The 19396-nt window shown below is 47.3% G+C and overlaps 1 protein-coding gene across 1 annotated transcript in view; it reads left to right on the plus strand.

Annotated features, from left to right (window-relative positions):
- Nucleotides 1–19396, plus strand: part of gabbr1b (gamma-aminobutyric acid (GABA) B receptor, 1b) — a 586011-nt gene that overhangs the window by 473541 nt on the left and 93074 nt on the right.

Consider the following 19396-nt stretch of genomic DNA (forward strand, 5'->3'; position numbering starts at 1 on the left):
TAATACACATCACACCAGGTACACAGAGTTGTAATACACATCACACCGGGTACAGAGAGCTGTAATGCACATCACACTGGATACAGTGAGTTGTAATACATATCACACCGGGTACAGAGAGTTGTAATACACATCACACCGGGTACACAGAGTTGTAATACTCATCACACCGGGTACACAGAGTTGTAATACACATCACACCAGGTACAGAGAGCTGTAATACACATCACATCGGGTACAGAGAGTTGTAATACACATCACACCGGGTGCACAGAGTTGTAATACTCATCACACCGGGTACACAGAGTTGTAATACACATCACACCAGGTACACAGAGTTGTAATACACATCACACCGGGTACAGAGAGCTGTGATACACATCACACCAGGTACAGAGAGTTGTAATACACATCATACCGGGTACACAGAGCTGTAATACACATCACACTGGGTACAGAGAGCTGTAATACACATCACATTGGGTACACAGAGCTGTAATACACATCACACCAGGTACAAAGAGCTGTAATGCATATCACACCGGGTACGGACAGCTGTAATACTCATCATACAGGGGTAACGAGAGTTGTAATACTCATCACACCGGGTACAGAGAGCTGTAATACACATCACACCAGGTACACAGAGTTGTAATACACATCACACCGGGTACAGAGAGCTGTAATGCACATCACACTGGATACAGTGAGTTGTAATACATATCACACCGGGTACAGAGAGTTGTAATACACATCACACCGGGTACACAGAGTTGTAATACTCATCACACCGGGTACACAGAGTTGTAATACACATCACACCGGGTACAGAGAGCTGTAATACACATCACACCGGGTACAGAGAGTTGTAATACACATCACACCGGGTACACAGAGTTGTAATACTCATCACACCGGGTACACAGAGTTGTAATACACATCACACCAGGTACACAGAGTTGTAATACACATCACACCGGGTACAGAGAGCTGTAATGCACATCACACTGGATACAGTGAGTTGTAATACATATCACACCGGGTACAGAGAGTTGTAATACACATCACACCGGGTACACAGAGTTGTAATACTCATCACACCGGGTACACAGAGTTGTAATACACATCACACCGGGTACAGAGAGCTGTAATACACATCACACCGGGTACAGAGAGTTGTAATACACATCACACCGGGTACACAGAGTTGTAATACTCATCACACCGGGTACACAGAGTTGTAATACACATCACACCAGGTACACAGAGTTGTAATACACATCACACCGGGTACAGAGAGCTGTAATACACATCACACCAGGTACAGAGAGTTGTAATACACATCATACCGGGTACACAGAGCTGTAATACACATCACACTGGGTACAGAGAGCTGTAATACACATCACACTGGGTACACAGAGCTGTAATACACATCACACCAGGTACAAAGAGCTGTAATGCATATCACACCGGGTACGGACAGCTGTAATACTCATCATACAGGGGTACAGAGAGTTGTAATACTCATCACACCGGGTACAGAGAGCTGTAATACACATCACACCAGGTACACAGAGTTGTAATACACATCACACCGGGTACAGAGAGCTGTAATACACATCACACTGGATACAGTGAGTTGTAATACATATCACACCGGCTACAGAGAGCTGTAATACACATCACACCGGGTACAGAGAGCTGTAATACTCATCATACCGGGGTACAGAGAGTTGTAATACTCATCACACCGGGTACAGAGAGCTGTAATACACATCACACTGGATACAGTGAGTTGTAACACATATCACACCGGCTACAGAGAGCTGTAATACACATCACACCGGGTACAGAGAGCTGTAATACTCATCATACCGGGGTACAGAGAGTTGTAATACTCATCACACCGGGTACAGAGAGCTGTAATACACATCACACTGGATACAGTGAGTTGTAATACATATCACACCGGCTACAGAGAGCTGTAATACACATCACACTGGGTACAGAGAGCTGTAATGCACATCACACCGGGTTCAGTGAGCTGTAATACACATCACACCGGGTTCAGTGAGCTGTAATACACATCACACCAGGTAGAGAGAGTGAAAATGGAAACTTTTCCAGAATAATGATAGGTGGTCGCAGCCGTTTTAATAGTTTACATATTGACAACAACTGCTATAGATCCACTCAGAGCACTTGTCAAATTAAACCTCCAATGTGCTGGGCTCAAATGTCCCGAATACCCAACCAATCACCACAATAATACATTGTATTTCATTTGAAGGGCATAATTTGAATGCACTCTATAAAAGATAATGCTCACTTCTCAGTGTCTGTTGCCCAGCATTGAGAATTTAAAGTTCAAATGTGGTTTACTACAAGAATTTGTTTTATCTTTTGAAAAGTTAAATCTCCCTCTGCACTATCGCATGAGACCCTACCAGGACAGATACAGCATGGAATAAAACCAAAAAGTGCTGGAAATACTCAGCAGGCCTGGCAGCATCTGTGGAGAGTGAAGCAAAGTTAACGTTTCAGGGCTGTGACCTTCTGATGAATGGTCACTGACCTGAAACGTTAACTCTGTTTCTCTCTCCACAGATGCTGCAAGACCTGCTGCGTATTTCCAGCACTTTTTGGTTTTATTTCAGATTTCCAGCATCTGCAGTATTTTGCTTTTATTTCAGGTACAGCATGAATTAGATCTAGAGTAAAGCTCCCTCTACACTGTCCCAACAAACACTCCCAGGACAGGTACAGCATGTGCAAAAATTGAGATTTTTCTGTGCAGGGGTCCAATGACGTTCTGGATCAGATTCCTTTCTGCCTGGTGATGTCACCACCTGCAAGTTCCCCTCCAAGTCACACACCATCCTGACTTGGAACTATATCGCTGTTACTTCACTGTCGCTGGGTCACAATCCTGGAACTCCCTTCCTAATAGCACCTACCTCACAAGGACTGCAGCGGTTCAAGAAGTCAGCTCACCACCACCTTCTCAAGGGGCAATTAGGGATGGGCAATAAATGCTGGCCTCACCAGTGATGCCCACATCCCAGGAACAAATAAAAAAGTTAATAAAAAAAGCAGGTGCACTGGCCCCTGCAGCTCTCTCCCTGGCTCAGTGCAGAGAACTTGCTCATTAGCTCTGAATGCTCCAGAAAGGGGCTTGTTGGCCCCTTCAGCCTTTATGTAGTTTAATTACACATGCTCGCTCGTCCTACCTGCCTGATGTTAACAGACTGATGAAACATTTATACCAGGACATCAAAATGAAGATAAATAGATGTCAGATGTAATAAGGAAACTCCCTCCAGACAAGGGTTATGACAATGAAATGCTTTCATCTAACACCTCACATTTACATAGGCAGACTGTTCCCAGAGGAGAGGAATAACCCACTGAGTGATCTATTTCCATATTGCAGGCAGTCTATGAATGGGATTAACCCTCTCACCCACCTCTCCCCATTCACAGTCAGACACCGGGCAGCCTGTTCCCAGTGGAGGGGATTAACCCTCTCACCCACTTCTCCTCATTCACAGTCAGACACTGGGCAGCCTGTTCCCAATGGAGGGGATTAACCCCCTCACCCACTTCTCCTCATTCACAGTCAGACACTGGGCAGCCTGTTCCCAATGTGGGGGATTAACCCTCTCACCCACCTCTCCCCATTCACAGTCAGACACTGGGCAGCCTATTCTCAATGTGGGGGATTAACCCTCTCACCTTGCCCCATTCACAGTCAGACACTGGGCAGCCTGTTCCCAATGGAGGGGATTAACCCTCTCACCTCTGCCCATTCACATTCAAGTGTTACAAACCTACTTAAAAGGAATAAAAGCAAAGTGCTGCAGATGCTGGAAATCTGAAAGAAAAACAAAAAGTGCTGGAAATACTCAGCGGATCGGGCGGCATCTGTGGACAGAGAAGCAAAGTTAACTTTGCAGGTCTGTGACCTTTCATCAGAACTGGCAAAGGTTAGAAAAGAATTAGCTTTAGCCAGTGAAGGGGAGGGGTGATGAGGAAGAGAACAAAGCGGAAGGTGTTTGATAGGGCAGGAGAGATTAAATAACAAAGCTGTCCTGGGACAAAGGCAAAGCGTGTGTTAATGCTTGTGGTGAAAAACAAAGCATTAGTCCAGAGAGAGTGTTAATAGCAGAATAATGAGCAGCTCTGAGTACATGAGCTCAGAGTATGACTGGCCTTTTTTAAATATTTTATTTTTTAACCATGTGCCTGCTTTTCATGTAGTTTTGTTATTTTGTTATATGTTTCAGCTTTGTTATTTAATCTCTCCTGCTCCATCAAACACCTTCCCCTTTGTTCTCTTCCCCCACCCCTTCACTTGCTTAAAACCTAATTCTTTTCTAACCTTTGCCGGTTCTGATGAAAGATCACAGACCTGAAATGTTAACTTTGCTTCTCTCTCTGCAAAAAAAAAAGGAAGGTAGGCCAACTGCTCTGAAATGAAGGGCGTTTCCATGACCTGAAAAGACCATTCCAATCCATTAGGTCTATCCTGACCCATTGATGAGTATTTACACCACTGTGCCTCTTACACCCGCCACTCCTTTCCCTCTCCAAATATCCATTTAGCTCATGACTGAATTCAGATGCTGCAAGCCTATAATAAAAAAAAGAGGCCAGCTCCTTGCCATCTGTTCTTTATTTCTCTTCACTGTAGGAAAACTGCATTTGACAATTCAGGTCAGTTTAATAATCGCAGTCTGTTGTCATTTGAGTCTATTTTAAAAAGGTCCTCTGGGCAGCTACTAACTCAATGATACAGCACTTTATGTAGGCGCTGTTAATGTGGAGAACAGTTGCAAGGCATTTTACACAAAATAAATTTGCTGGACTAAGGCGAGAAAGCAGGCAAGTGGAACTAATTGGATAGCTCCTTCGAAGAGCTGGCACAAGCACGATGGGCCAAATGGTCTCCTTCTGTGCTGTATCATTCTATGAATAATGAGCCAGCAAAGGAGATGTTGGGAGGTGGTAATTGAAAACTTGGTTAAAGTGGCGAGTTTTTACAAGGGTCGTAAAGAAGGAGAGGGAGCTGGAAAGGCGCAGGGGTTTAGGGAGAGGACTCGAGCCACATCTAACCTTCGTGATCCCTGTGCTCCCAGATTACAACAGCTAGGAATTTCCTTGGATCTGCTGCTGCTCTGCTAACCGTTAGCAAAGTTACAGAGGCACAGTACCAAGTTCTGACAAAATTCCCAGCTGAGATGTTCCCCACGGAAGATTGCCTGTGGGCCCTTGCAAAAGCAGGAGTTTAATGGGAACGTTCACCACTTGTCTGGATGCTTCTCTAACAACACTCAGGATGCTCGACACCGTCCAGGACAGGGCAGCCCGCTTAATTGGCACATCATCCACCACCTTCAACATTCACTGCCTCCACCACTGGCACACAGTGTGTACCATCTACAAGATGCACTGCAGTAACTCTCTGAGGCTCCTTCGACAGCACCTTCCATATCCGCGACATCTACCAACTAGAAGGACAAGGGCAGCAGGTGCATGGGAACACCACCACCTGCAAGTCGCACACCATCTTGACTTGGACATAATAAATGCTAGTAACACCCACATACTGGGAATAAATACTCTTGACACTTTCCAGTAAGTCCATTTGCCCATGTGTGCAAGACTGGAGTATTAGCCTAGATCTTTATGCTCTAGAACAGGATTTGAACCCAAGATTTATCTTGCTCACAGGCAGCAGTGTTACCCACTGAGCCACACGTTAACTTACTTGGCATAGAGAATTGAACTGGGTGCATTCCTGGTCCATGCGGTGAAACCACTGACTGGATAGGTTTAATGAGCCACGAGAGAGAGGCTTTCCACAGTGAGTACGCTGTGCTGAACTAATGGGTGTTGGCCTGTGTGATGGAGAAAGGGTAACCCAGATAGCAGGTTGTGGGGAATTGGGAGCAGCTGGTTTCCCAGGGTCCTGACATCACAGTGAGCTGAAATATTGATAGACAGGCCGCGTAAGTGTACTTAGTGCGTAAATAATTCAAAAAAAAACATTAGTTTCTCTTCTGCCGGTTGGTGTGGGAAAGAAACTAGTGTGCTAACACATGGGAGGCTCAAAGCAAGCTCTTCTGCTCCGAGCTCAAGGTACAGAGTGACTGAGCACTTGGACGAACATGAACTGATCAGAGAGAGCTAACATGGATTTGTAAAGAGTTAGTCAGGTCTATCGCACCTCATTGAATTTTTTGAGCAGGTCGCTAAAGTGGTGGATGAGGGAGTATCTATGGGTGTTACTTACACTGACTTGCAGAAGGCTTTCGATAAGGTTCTACACAAGAGACTGTTAACAAAAATAAGAGCGCGGGGAACTGAAGGTGACCTATTGACATGGTAGTGAGTTAGCTAGGAGGCAGATGATGGAAAGTAGAGAAAATGGATATGTACTCAAATTGGCAGCATGGGACCAGTGGTGTTCCCCGGGGATCTGTATTGGGGGCCTCAGCTTTTCACCATATTTATAAATTACTTAAACAAAGAAATAGAGAGCCATATATCAAATTTTGCTAATGACACCAAGTTAGATGGCACAGTAAGTAGTTTAGATCGGAGCAGGAGGTTGCAAAGGGACTCTGATAGATAAAGTGGGTGGGCAAAACTGTGACAAATGGTGTTTAATGTGGGGAAGTGTGAGGGCATCCACTTTGGACTTAAGAAATATAGATCAGAGTATTTCCTAAGTGGCGAGAAGTTAGGAACTGTGAAGCTACAGCAGGATTTTGGGGTCTACGTTCAGAAATCATAGTGAGCACATACCAAAAAGAAAGGATAATGAAATGTTGGTCTTTATCTCATGAGGGCTGGAATAAAAAGGAGTGGAGGTTATGTTACAATTGGACAGTGCACTGGTTAGACGTCATCTGGACTATTGTGCTCTGTTCTGGGCACTGCATTTCAGGAAAGATATATTAGCCTTGGAAAGCAGCATAGATTCACCAGAATGATACAAGGGCCTAAATTACAATAACAAATTGTGTAGACTAGGCTTGTATTCCCTTGAGTGTAGGAAATTAAAGGGTGATCTAATTGAGGTGTTTAAGTTGATTAAAGTATATCGGAGGGTAGATAGAGAGGAACTATTTTCTCTGGAGGTGAGGGGGCCGGAGTCTAGAACAAGGGGACATAACTTTAAGCAAAAGCAAAATACTGCAAATGCTGGAAATCTGAAACAAAAGCAGAAAATGCTGGGAATACTCAGCAGGTCAGGCAGAACCTGTGGAGAGAAAAATAGAGTTAATGTTTCAGGTCAGTTCTGATTAACTCTGTTTTCCTCGCCACAGATGCTGCCGGGCATAACTTTAAAATGAGTGCTAGTAGGCCGTTCAGGGAGATGTTAGGAGAACTTCTTTCAATTAGAAATTTCAAAACTCAGATTGATAGATTTTTTGTTGGGTAAGGATGTTAAGGGTCAAGCACTTTGGGATATCCAGAAGTGGTGAAAGGCGATATATAAATGCAGATGACACAAAGCTTTGGAAAAGATGACTGGAAGTGGATGAAGGTGGGATGGAGCCCAGCTACACTGTCCCAACAGGTGGAACAGAGAAGGCTCACACTTGCCATTTAGGCTTCTTTGACAGAACCTCTCAAACCTGCAACCTTTACCAAAAGGGCAAGAGGGCATAACACCATCTCCACGTTACACATACCATCCTGTCTTGGAAATATATCACTGTTCCTTCAGCATCACTGAGTCAAAATCCTAGAAATCCCTCCCTTTACCACCCAGAATGCAGCAGTTCAAGGAGGAGGCTCACCCCAACCCCCCCCCCCCCCCCACCCCCACCCTTCCCCCTTCTCAAGGAGCAACTAGGGATGGGCAATAAATGCCTCTCTTGGCAGTGACCCCAACATCCTGAGAATGAATTTTTTTAAAATGGCTTACATATGAAAAATGGTGAGCTTGGCGAAAGTACTGGTGGAACTCTACCCCTGCGACAGTCACAGTCTGCAGACAGGGCAATGGGGAAAACTGGCAGAAAAAGGAGCAGGATATTCCAGAGCCCTTCCTCAGGGCCTGGAGGCTCACTGTACTTTCCTCAGGGCTTATAGGCCCACCGAACATTCCTCAGGGCCTGTAGGCCCACCAAACTTTCCTTAGGGCCTGTAGCACCCACCAAACCTTCCTCAGGGCTTGTAGGTCCACTGAACATTCCTCAGGGCTTGTAGGTCCACCGAACATTCCTCAGGGCCTGTAGGCCCACCAGACTTTCCATGGGCCTGTTGGCTCACCGGACTTTCCTCAGGGTCTGTAGGCCCACTGAACTTTCCTCAGGGCTTATAGGCCCAACAGACCTTTCTCAGGACCTATTGGCTCACTGAAGTTTCCTCAAGGCCTGTAGCACCCACCAAACTTTCCTCTGGGCTTGTCGGCCCATCAAACTTTCCTCTGGGCTTGTAGGCCCACCGGACTTTCCTCAGGGCCTGTAGGCTCACCGAACCTTCCTCAGGGCCTGTAGGCCCACCGAACTTTCCTCAGGGCCTGTAGGCCCAGCAGACTTTCCTCAGGGCCTGTAGGCCCAACAGACCGTTCTCAGGGCCTGTTGGCTCACCGAAGTTTCCTCAGGGCTTGCAGGCCCACCAAACATTCCTCAGGGACTGTAGGCCCATCGAACTTTCCTCAGGGCCTGTAGGCCCACCCAACTTTCCTCAGGGCCTGTAGGCTCACCGAACTTTCCTCAGGGCCTACAGGCCCACCGAACTTTCCTCAGGGCCTGTAGGCCCAACAGACCTTTCTCAGGGCCTGTTGGTTCACCGAACTTTCCTCAGGGCCTGTAGGCCCACTGGACTTTCCTCAGGGCCTGTAGCCTCACTGGACTTTCCTCAGGGTCTGTAGGCTAAACGGACCTTTCTCAGGGCTTGTATGCCCACCAAACTTTCCTCAGGGCCTGTAGGCCCACTGAACGTTCCTCAGGGCCTGTAGGCCCACCGAACTTTCCTCAGGGCTTGTTGGCCCACTGAACTTTCCTCGGGGCTTGTAGGCCCACCGAACTTTCCTCAGAGCCTGTAGGCCCAACAGACCTTTCTCAGGGCCTGTAGACCCACCAGACTTTTCTCAGGGCCTGTAAGCTCACCGAAATTTCCTCAGGGCCTGTAGGCCCAACAGACCTTCCTCAGGGCCTGTAGGCCCACCAGATGTTTCTCAGGGCCTGTAGACCCACCAGACTTTTTTGAGGGCCTGTAAGCTCACCAAAATTTCCTCAGGGCCTGTAGGCCCAACAGACCTTTCTCAGGGCCTGTAGGCCCACCAGATGTTTCTCAGGGCCTGTAGACCCACCAGACATTTTTCAGAGCCTGTAAGCTCATGCACTTTCATCAGGGCCTGTAGGCTCACCACACCTCCCTCAGGGCCTGTAGGCTCACTGCACTTCCCTCAGGGCCTGTAGGCTCACTGCACTTTCCTCAGGGCCTGTAGGCTCACAGGACTTTCCTCAAGGCCTCTAGGCTCACTGGAATTTCCTCAGGGACTGTAGACTCCCTGGAACTTCCTCTGGGCCTGTAGGCCCACTGGAGTTTACTCAGGGCCTATAGGCTCACCAGACATTCCTCAGGGCCTGGAGTCACTGACTTTCCTCAGGGCCTAATGGCTCACCAGACGTTATTCAGGGTCTGTAGACTCATCGAACTTTCCTCAGGGCCTGTAGACTCACCGGGCTATCCTCAGAGCCTGTAGGCTACTGGAATTTCCTCAGAGCTGGTTAGACTCACTGGACTTTACTCAGGATATGTAGGCTCACGGAATTTCCTCAGGGCTTGTAGAACCACTGGGCTTTCCTCAGGACCCGTAGGCTCACCAGGCTTTCATCGAAGTCTGTAGGCTCACCGGGTTTTCCTCAGAGCCTGTAGGCCCACAGAGCTTTCCTCAGGGCATGTAGACCCACCGGACATTCCTCTGGGCCTGTAGGCTCACTGGGCTTTCCTCAGAGCCTGAAGGCTCAACAGGCTTTCATTGAAGCCTGTAGTCTCATCGGGCTTTTCTTAGAGCCTGTAGGCCCACAGAGCTTTCCTCAGGGCCTGTAAGCCCACTGAACTTTCCTCAGGGCCTGCAGACCCACCGGACATTCCTCAGGGACTGTAGACTCACTGGACTTTCCTCAGTGCCTGTAGACTCATCAAACAATTTCCAGGGCCTGTAAACTCACAGAAATCGCCTCAGGGCCTGTAGACTTACCAGAATTTCCTCAGGGACTGTAAACTCACTGGACTTTCCTCAGGGCCTGTGAGCTCAACGGACTTTCCTCAGGATCTGTTAGACTTACCAGACTTTGCTCAGGATCTGTAGACTCCCCGAACTTCCCTCTGGGCCTGTTAGACTCACTGGATTTTCTTCAGGGCCTGTTTGACTCATTGGAATTTCCTCTGGGCCTTTAGTCCCACCGGACTTCCTTCAGGCCTGTAGACTCATCGAAATTTCCTCAGGGCCTGTAGGCTCACCAGGCTTTCCTCGGGGCCTGTAGACTCATCGAAATTTCCTCAGGGCCTGTAGGCTCACCAGGCTTTCCTCGCGGCCTGTAGACTCATCGAAATTTCCTCAGGGCCTGTAGGCCCACCGGACATTCCTTAGGACCTTTAAGCCAACCAGACCTGCCTTGGGGTCTGTCGGCTCACCAGGCATTGGTTACTGCATGTAGGCCCACTAAACTGTGCTCAGGCTTGAGAAATTACCTTTCTGGACTGTCTGATTGAACCTAAAATAGTGTGAGGTCTTTTAGTTGCTCACTAGACTGCCTTATTTGAATTCAAAAACCACTTGGCTTTTTGAACCTCAAACACTAGTAGGGCCTTTTACATCAATCATAAGGCCTTGTTGTTTTGAACCCAGATGGCAGAAGACCTTTACATTACACATCCGGCAGCCTTATTTTGAATTCAAATTTTGCCTTGTTGTTGGCAGCCCAGGATTGGCCCTGGAGTCTCCATGAATTGAAGATAAATTTCCAGGACACTGCTGTGAGAAAACTCGGTTAAAAATTTTAGAGGTGTGAATAAAATGAAGAGTTTCATTTATTAGTAAAAAAAAAATTGGCCAAGGGGAAAAGGCTGTTGGAGGTCGGAGATCTTGTGATGGAATTTCCAGGAATCCGTCTAAGCAGAGTTGACAACCCTAATGTCGTTGGCCTTCTTGTTTCAATTTAAAGTGCTCGGGGGGGGGGGGGGTGCGGGGTGGGGGGGGGGCGCTTTCTGAATCATGGCTAGTCCATTCCTCAATGCTAAATTCTACCAGCTCTCCCTGAATAAGCAGCTGATCTCCATGCCTGTGTTCATGCCTCAAAGCCCAGTCAGCAGACTCATAGAATTTTACAGCACAGATGGAGGCCATTCAGTCCATCATGGCTGTGTTAGTTCTTTGAGAGCTATCCGATTAGACCCTGCTCTTGCCCCATAGACCTGCAAATTGTCTCCCCTTCAGCTTTCAAGATTAGGCCATCAGTGAACTCAATCAGTTTTAGGCTTGAGGTTTGAAGGCCTATACTGCAACAACAACAACTTTCATTTATATACTGCCTCCAATGTAGCAAAATGTCCCATTGTGCTCTACAGGAGCGATTATCCAACAAAATTTGACACCAAGCCACATAAGGAGATCTTAGGACAGGTGACCAAAAGCTTGGTCAAAGAGGTAGGTTTCAAGGAGCGTCTTAAAGGAGGAGAGAGCTTTAGGGAGGGAATTCCAGAGTTTAGGGTTTGGGCAACTGAAGGCGCAGCTACCAATGGTGAAGCAAATGTAATAGAGGATATAATAGAGGATACTGGAGTAGCCATATAAATACCGTGTCTACAAGAACAGGCCAGAGGCTAGGAATCCTGTGGCGAGTAATTTCCCTCCTGACTCCCCAAAGCCTGTCCACTATGTACAAGGCACAAGTCAGGAGTGTGATGGAATACTCTCCACTTGCCTGGATGGGTGCAGCTCCAACAACACAAGAAGCTCGACACCATCCAGGACAAAGCAGCCCGCTTAATTGGCACCCCATTCACAAACATTCACTCCCTCCACCACCGACGCACAGTGGCAGCAGTGTGTACCATCTACAAGATGCACTGCAGCAACGCACCAAGGCTCATTAGACAGCACCTTCCAAACCCGCGACCTCTACCACCTAGAAGGACAAGGGCAGCAGATGCATGGGAACACCACCTGCAAGTTCCCCTCCAAGCCACACACACCATCCTGACTTGGAACTATATCGCCGTTCCTTCACTGTCGCTGGGTCAAAATCCTGGAACTCCTTTCCTAATAGCACTGTGGGTGTACCTACCTCCCATGGGCTGCAGTGGTTTAAGAAGGCAGCTCACCACCACCTTCTCAAGGGCAGTTAGGGATGGGAAATAAGTGCTGGACTGGCCAGTGACACCCACATCCCATGAACGAATAAAACAAAAGGCCAGAATTGGAAGAGTGCAGGAGATTTCAGAGGGTTGTAGGACTGGAGGAGATTACAGAAATGGGGAAGGGGGGGGGGGGGGTGCGAGGTTATGGAGAGATTAGAAAACAAGGAGGAAAACTTTAAAATTGAGGCATTGCTTAACCAGGAGGCAATGTAGATCAGTGATGGGTTAACAGGACCTGGCCCGAGTTAGAGCAGGGGGAAACCAAGTTTGGATGAGTGCAAGTTTATGGAGGGTGTTAGATGAGAGACTGGCCTGGAGGGTGTTGGAATAGTCAAGTCTAGAGGTGACAAAGGCATGGACGAGGGTTTCAGTGGCAGGGGTGGAATCGGGTGATGTTACTGAGGTGGAATTAGGCGGTTATGGTGATGGCACGGATATGTGATGGGAAGCTCACCTTGGGGTGAAATACAACAACACAGTTCTAAACGGATTTCACTGGATTTTCTTCAGGGCCTGTTTGACTCATTGGAATTTCCTCTGGGCCTTTAGGCCCACCGGACTTCCTTCAGGCCTGTAGACTCATCGAAATTTCCTCAGGGCCTGTCGGCTCACCAGGCTTTCCTCGGGGCCTGTAGACTCATCGAAATTTCCTCAGGGCCTGTCGGCTCACCAGGCTTTCCTCGGGGCCTGTAGACTCATCGAAATTTCCTCAGGGCCTGTAGGCCCACCGGACATTCCTTAGGACCTTTAAGCCAACCAGACCTGCCTTGGGGTCTGTAGGCTCACCAGGCATTGGTTACGTGATGGCACGGATATGTGATGGGAAGCTCACCTTGGGGTGAAATACAACAACACAGTTCTAAACGGTGTGGTTCGTCCTCAGACATTTGCCAGGGAGAGGGATGGAGTTGGCAGCTAGGAGCTTGAGGCGGGGACCAATGACAATGGCTTTGCTCTTCCTGTTATTTAGTTGGAGGAAATTTCTGCTCATCCGGTACTGGCAGTCTAAAAACTGAGAGGTAGTGGAGGAATTGAGAGAGGTGATGGTGAGGTACAGCTGGGCACCCCACCTCTCCCGCCTCTTCCATCTCTGGTTTCTTCTCACATGGATCCTGAAAGTTGGCCCAAATCCAACAGAGCTGGTCAGTCATCAGTTAAGAGCCGAAATTATATACTTTCCAAGTTAATTTTCCCTCGGCGTCTCCAACAGATTTCTGATGTCAGACGTATTTCTGCAATTTGAAGCAGTGAGGTAACCAGAAGTGAGCTTGGGGTCTCATCAATCACACCCCTCTCCCAAGCTTTCCTTGTAGTTCCAAATCTGTACTGTTTATTTCTCTCCTCCAGCTTGTCAGCCCTTTCAGTGGAGTGTTGACTGGTGAAATGTTCAGATATGACAGTTGCCATGGCAACAGTTGGAGGTTTGACATCTCCTTCAGTACTTGGTGCCAAAGCTTCTATTTTGCTCTGTGCCAGTCTGATCCTGTTGCCACTTTCGTACAAGCATTGTGCTCCGCGCCATCTCGGATCTGAAAATGCCGCAGCATTTGGGTTCTAATTTCATCCGTGGGCAGTGGAGGAAGAAAAGACTCAGGAGTAAAATGCCACCTTTCACATCCTTAGGACATCCCAAGGTGCTTCACAGCCAACGCATTACCTTTTTGAGCTTCAGCGCAGCTGAACACGGCAACCAATATGTGCTCAGCAAGTCCACCCAATGTCTAGATGGTCTGGATACCAGAAGAACTTCCCCTGGTGTTCTGTACCATAGCACACAGGATCCCTCAGGGCCTTATTTTAACATTGTGCTTGAAAGGCAGCACCTCTTCCTGTACAGAACTTCCTAGTAGGACACTGGGAGCATTAGCCTAGATTTCTGGAGTGGGACTTGAACCCACAATTTTCCTGATTCAGGAACAAGAGTACGACCCACTGAGCCACAACTACTGCTTCTGGCTAGTAAAGGGGTAGTGTTGAGGCTTTTCTGTGATCGATGGGGAGGTTCTGGACACAATCTGAAAATTTGGCTAACTGCTCTTGACAGAACATGGGAACAGGAGCAAGTTATCCAGCTCCTCCAGCCTGTTCCACCCTTCAGTTAGATCACTTAGAAGCAGTGGGTTTGGTATATTTGGATTCTCAGAAGGTATTCTCTAAGGTGCCACACCAGAGGTGGTTACACAGGATCTGGGGTAATATATTAACATGGATTAAGGATTGATTAATGGACAAAAAAGAGAGTCAGAATAAACGGGTCATTTTCAGGATGGCAGGAGGTAACTAGTGGAGTGCCACAAGGATCAGTGCTTGGGCCTCAGCTATTTGCAATCTACATCTATGGCTTAGATGTCGGGGACCAAGTCTGAGGTCTCCAAGTTTGCTGACAATACAAAACTAGGTGGGAAAGTAAGCTGTGAGGAGGGCGCAAAGAGGCTGCGAAGGAGTAAGGACTGGCTAAATGATTGAGTAAGGTGTCAGATGGAGTATAATGTGGGGAAGTATGAAGTTATCCACTTAAGTAGGAAAATTGGAAAAGCAGAATACATTTCAAAAGGTGAGAGACGAGTAAATGTCGGGATTCTGAGGGATTTGTGGGTCCTTGTACATGAATCACAGAATGTTAGCATGCAGGTACAGGAAGCAATTAGGGAGGCAAATGATATTTATTGCAAGTGGGTTGGAGTATAAGAATAAGGAAGTATTACTGCAATTAGATTGGGCTTTGGGGAGATCATACCTGAAGTACTGTGTACAGTTTGATCTCCTTCCCTAAGGAAGTATATACTTGCCTTAGAGAGGATGTAGTGAAGGTTGATTGCTGTGATGAGAGGGATGCCCTATGAGGAAAGATTGAGCAGAATGGACCTATATTCTCTGAAGCTTAGAAGAATCAGAGGTGATCTCATTGAAATGTGTAAATTTCTTAAAGGACTTGACAGGGTAGATGCTGAGAGGCTGGTTTCCCTCTCTGGAGAGTCTAGACAAGAGGTCATTATTTAAGGTAAGGAGTCAGCCATTTAGGGGCTGAGTTGAGGAGAAATTTATTCATGCAGAGGGTTGTGAATCTTTGGAATTCTCTATCCCTGAGGGCTGTGGATGCTCAGTCGCTGGGGATATTCCAGACAGAAATCAACAGGTTTTTGGACTCTAAGGGAAACAAGGATATGGGGATAATGTGGGAAAGTGGAGTTGATGTAATCATAGCTGATCTGTATCATAACTCCATCCACCTTGGACCTAAAAACGGATAGAACAGGGTACTTTCTAAATGGGGAAAAGCTAGAAACAGTGGGGGATCCAAAGAGGTTTGATACGGTGGAGGGGGGAGTTGAGGGGGGTGGGGGGTGGGGGGTATATACATCATTAAAATGTCATGATCAGGTACAGAAAATAATCAAAGAGGCTAATGCTGGCCTTTATCACAGAATTGTTACAGCACAGAAGGAGGCCATTCGGCCCGTTGTGTCTATGCTGGCTCTCCGAAGGAGCAATTTACTTAGTGACACTCTCCCGCCTTCTCCCCATAGCCCTGCACATTCTTCCTTTTCAGATAATAATCCAATTCCCTCTTGAATGCTTCGATTGAACCTGCCTCCGCCACACTCTTGGGCAGTGCATTCCACATCCTATACACTAGAATACAAGGGGGCAGAAGTCATGTATCAGCTATACAAAGCCCTTAGTTAGTTAGACCACACCTGGAGCACTGAGTGCAGTTCTGGGCACCACACCTTAGGAAGGACATATTGGCCTTGGAGGCAGTGCAGTGTAAATTTACCAGAATGATAGCTGGACTCCAAGGGTTAAATTATGAGAAGAGATTACACCAGCAAGGGTTGTATTCCCTGGAATTTAGAAGTTTAAGGGGTCACTTGTTCAAAGATTTCAAGATATTAGGGGGAACAGATAGGGTAGCTGGAAAAAAAATTATTGTCCCTTCTTGGGGAGTCTAGCGAGAAGGAGCCATAGCCTAAAAATTAGACTTTTCAGGAGTGAAATTAGGACGTAAAGGGTGGTAGAAGTTTGGAACACTCTTCTGCAAATGGCAATTGATGCACAAACAATTGTTAATTTTTAAATCTGTGATTGATAGATTTTTGTTAACCAAAGGCATTAAGGGATTTGGGCCAACGGCAGGTTTTTTAGAGATACAGCACTGAAACAGGCCCTTTGGCCCACCGAGTCTGCGCCGACCATCAAACACCCATTTATACTAATCCTACACTAATCCCATATTCCTACCAAACATCCCCACCTGTCGCTATATTTCCCGACCACCTACCTATACTAGTGGCAATTTATAATGACCAATTTACCTACCAACCTGCACATCTTTTGGCTTGTGGGAGGAAACCGGAGCACCTGGAGAAAACCCACGCAGACACAGGGAGAACTTGCAAACTCCACACAGGCAGTACCCAGAATTGAACCCGGGTCCCTGGAGCTGTGAGGCTGCAGTGCTAACCACTGCGCCACTGTGCCGCCCATATGGAGTTAGGTCACAGATCAGCCCTGATCTCATTGAATGCGGAACAGGTTTGAGGGGCTGAATGACCTCCTCCTCTTCCTACGTTTCTACGTTCCTATTTCTGACCCGCTTTTGTTCCATATTACTTAATACGCTTGCCTAAACAAAAAAATCTATCAATCTCAACTTTGAAATTTCCAGTTGACCCCCAGCTGCAACAGTGCTATGGCAGAGAAAGTCCATCTTGTCACCGCCCTTTATGTTGAAAGGTACTTCCTAACACCAATCCCTGAACTGCCTAGCTCTAATTTTAAGGCTCCGACCACTTGTTTTGGACTCGCCCTACCAGAGGAAATATCAATCTGCCATATTGAATCCTTGAATTGCCTTAAACCCCTCAATTAGCTCATCCCTTATGGGGCCATGTGAATGTTTGCTGCAAGCTCACTGAACAAAGGCTGGTTATTGTAGTTATTGCCTGCACTTAATCTACTGCCTCTAAATTGGCGGAATGACTTGGCCTCCTCGTGGGGTGAATCAGATAGCAACAGGAGTTCAGGCAGTGGGGCGGGGGTGTGTCAGAGGTGAACATGACTGAGAACAGGATAAGATGGGAGGCAGTGTGGGTCAGATGTTATAAGTGAGCAGGACTGAGCCAGGAGGCAGCTGTTGAGATGTTGGATCTTGTGTGGAAGCGGGAGGGGGAGGGGTGCGTTGGTGAGAACAGTGGAGGATTCGAGCCGTCAGGAAGGTGAATGCAGGGATGAGATATCCAAAGGCAATAGGAGGTTAGCTGTGGGGCGGAGGCTTCAAAGGTGAATCACTCTGACTCAGCCTCACCAGGACACAATGCCGTCGGTCGGTGCTGAGAGCGCGCTGTGCGACCCAATGTGCGAAAGCCTCACAGCGGAAGCTTGCTAACTCTTAAGCCAGCCCTCACACACCGGTGCTCCTGTTTAATGTGCACGTCGTGGTGGGGGGAGAGTCGGTACGAGCTTCTCACAGTTCCCGTGAACTCTGAGGAGCTGTCGGGTGTGAGCAGGTGCAAGGTGTGAGCATCAGTCGCAGATCCTGCAGTTCAGGCAACGACTGTGCCAATTACATGAAAACAACACATTCATCACCAAGGCCCCAGGGAACTGGCCGAGTGACATTAATGGATTCTTCTCTTCTCCTCGTTCTTCTTCTCTTTCTGCCTCTCCTCTTTTCCTTTAACCCTTCACATCCCGCTTTACCGTGCAGCGTCACGGGTCTTTCCTCTCTGGGTAAGTGGTTTTGGATGCCGACTTTGTACCAGAGAGGGCCTTTTTCCCTTTGCCTGTGCCTGTGGGTTTTTTTTTTTCGGGGAATGTCCTGGAAGGTCAAACAAATTCCTTCGCAACAAATCGGAGAGGAAGGGAAGAATCAATCCTTTCAGTCTGGCAGTTAATGCTGGCAATATTAGAGATTAGACAGCCTGAGGCTGTTCTGCTTCAAGCTGAGACCGTTGAAGGGAAATGTAATTGAGGCGTTCAAAATGTTGATTTTTTTTTTAATATGGGCATCGCTGGCTGGACCAGCATTTGTTACCCATCCCTAATTGCCCTTGGGAAGGTTGTGGTGTTTGATAGAGTAGATTAGGAGAAACAGTTTCCACTGGCAGAACGGTCGATAACTGAGGACACAGAATAAAGAAAATTGGCTAAAAAGCCATAGGGGGAGATTGATTCCTTTTTCTTTTACTCGGTGAGTTGTAATGATCTGGAATGCACTGCTTGAAAGGACAACGGAAGCAGATTCAATAGTAACATCCAAAAATGAATTGAATAAGGACTTCAAAAGGGTAAATTTGCTGGGCTATGGGGAAATAGCGGGGGCGCGGGGGGTGGGGGTGCGTGGGTGAGTGGGACTAATTGGATAGATCTTTCAAAGAGCCGACACTGGCATGATGGGCTGAATAGCCTCCTTCTGTGCTGTATTATTCTATGATGCTGTAATTAGTGAACAAGTGGTTAGCATGTTGGTGTTGCCTTCCTCTATCCACTTGTAACAGAGATAAACTTGCATTTGTATAGCCCCTTTCCTATCCTCAGAAGGCACCAAAGTACATCACAGACAATGAAGTGCATTTTAAGTGTACTCAATGCTGCTTTGCCAAAAACAAGATCCCACAAACAGCAAGGAAATAAAATGACCAAGTAATCTGTTTGAGAGATAAATAGTGACTGGGAGAATTCCCCTGAACTTCTTCAAAATAGCGCAATGCATTCTTTTTATGTCCACCTGGGTGGGCAGACAGGAGCCTCCGTTTAGCGTCTCATCCAAAAGACAGCCCCACCGACAGTGCAGCACTCCCTCGGTGCTGGATCTAGAGTGGGACTTGAACGCACAGCCTTCTGAGTCCGAAGTGAGAGTGCTATCCATTGAGTCACAGCTGACAAAACACACATGATAACACCTGTTGGACAGATGAACGTCACACCAACACATGAAACACTCAGCACTCACCAGCAGGAATCTCGAGCAATCCCTGGGGTTTTGAATTGAAATTGTAACGAG

The sequence above is a fragment of the Heterodontus francisci genome, chromosome 29 (genome assembly GCF_036365525.1).
Source record: "Heterodontus francisci isolate sHetFra1 chromosome 29, sHetFra1.hap1, whole genome shotgun sequence".
In the NCBI taxonomy this organism is placed as follows: Eukaryota; Metazoa; Chordata; class Chondrichthyes; order Heterodontiformes; family Heterodontidae; genus Heterodontus; species Heterodontus francisci.